Here is a 1,795-nt window from a genome sequence, read left to right as displayed (position 1 = left end):
AGCTCGCGCATTCACGTGAGTGCGGATTGGGCCATTCGAATGCTGGTATGATGGTACTTTGCGAAATAACGCAAATTCGAACCACCCAGTGCGCAAAACCCCCAGTTCCACACTCATCTGATAAGGGCCACAGTGGGGGCAGAAAAGAACAATGCAGCCTGGCATATTAATATACTAAGTAACACGTTTGGTACATTTCTTCATACCTTCATAAAGGCAAATGGCAATGTTGTTCCTGCTTCTCCCAAATACTGTGTGGCCTTTCCTTTTCTAATCTGAGGGGGAATGTTGTGGTTGTGTGGTTGCGTGGGCAGAGATGCCAGTCCAATGCTCAAACTGCTATGCTACATTGACTCTCTACATTGACAGACAAAACTACCATCCTCAGCATGCCATAGCACTGAGCCCTCTCACAAAACTACAAATCCCAGTATTCCATAGCAGGAGCCAGAATTACATAGCATTGAGCTCTCTCAGACAAAAGTACAACTGTTGCATTGAGCCAGAATGACATGTACTTTTGGACAAAACTACAATTCCCAGTATTCCACATCTTTGAGCTCTCAGACAAAACTACAACTCCCAGTACTCCACAGCATGGAGCCAGAGTGACATAGTATTGAGCTCTCGGACAAAACTACAGATCCTAGAATTCCGTAGCATTGAGCTCCCTGGCAAAAACCACACCTCCCAGCATTCCATAGCCCTGAGCCAGGGTAACATAACATTGAGCTCCCTGGCAAAAACTACAAATTCCATTATTCCACTGCATGGAGTCAGAATGACATAACATTGAGCTCTCTGGCAAAAAATACAGACCCTAGAATTCCATTGAGCTCTGTGGTCCGAATTACAACTCCCAGGGTCACTAAGCACGGAGCCAGGGCAGCTGAAGCGGTGTCAAAGTGTGGTAATCTTGCAGCGTGGACGCAGAGGGCCCTTGCGACCTTCCCCTCCCTTGATCCCACCCGAGGCCCCCGTGCTCCAGGGCTGCTGCTCCTTGATCATCAGTCACTCCTTTGCAGCCACAGATCCAGCCTGCAGTTCACGCGCCAGCCTCCTGCTCTTTCCCCGGGGACTCAACAGCAACAGAAGCTGCGCTCTCATTGGCTGGCCCGGGACGTTCGAAACACACCCATTGGCTCAGACGCAGCTTCTCCTCCTGCGGGAGGGTTTGCCACCGGAGAAGGCTGGGCCTTAAGGAGTGATCCGGACGCGCGGGAGGTGCATCCACGCTGGCACTGGCCCTGCTGCAGACGGATCCGCCCCGGGAAGAGCAGGAGGACCTGGCCCCCGGTGCAAAAGCGGAGGACCCTCCAGGCAGCCAGGATTAGGGCTCCAGGTACGGGGGAGGAAGGGAATGGCAGAAGCGGCAGGAAGCTTTAAAGGGGCCTTTGCTGGGCTTTCCGGCTGGCTCAGTTGGAGCTCCGCTGGGTCCTCCTTTTCCTGGACGCGTCCTCCATTTCAGCCTTCTGGCCCAGGAGGGATTCCAAAAGGTCCTCCATTTTTTGAGCAAGGCTAAGAAGCACATTCAGGGCGACTGGGTGCGTCCTCCGTTTCCCGGACCATGTCCTCCATTTTAACTTTCTGGCCAGGAGGGATTCCAAAAGCTCATCTATTTTTGAGCACCACTAAGAAGCATATCCAGGGAGATCAGGCGCATCCTCTTTTTCCCGGACCCTGCCCTCCATTTCAGCCTTCTGGCCCAGGAGGGATTCCAAAAGGTCCTCCATTTTTTGAGCAAGGCTAAGAAGCACATTCAGGGCGACTGGGTGCGTCCTCCGTTTCCCGGACC

The 1,795-nt window shown here is 52.8% G+C and overlaps 1 protein-coding gene across 1 annotated transcript in view; it reads left to right on the top strand.

Annotated features, from left to right (window-relative positions):
* The first annotated feature begins 1,185 nt into the window (after window positions 1-1,185).
* Window positions 1,186-1,795, top strand: part of PPP1R3B (protein phosphatase 1 regulatory subunit 3B) — a 17,847-nt gene continuing 17,237 nt past the window's right edge. Inside the window, exon 1 of the mRNA XM_042449406.1 lies at window positions 1,186-1,342. The gene's annotated coding sequence lies outside the window, so the exon portion shown is untranslated. The remainder of the gene's footprint in view (window positions 1,343-1,795) is intronic.

This window comes from Sceloporus undulatus, chromosome 2 (genome assembly GCF_019175285.1).
Source record: "Sceloporus undulatus isolate JIND9_A2432 ecotype Alabama chromosome 2, SceUnd_v1.1, whole genome shotgun sequence".
NCBI lineage: Eukaryota > Metazoa > Chordata > Lepidosauria > Squamata > Phrynosomatidae > Sceloporus > Sceloporus undulatus.
Note: the sequence above shows the minus strand (reverse complement) of the source record. Positions and strands in the feature narration are given on the sequence as shown.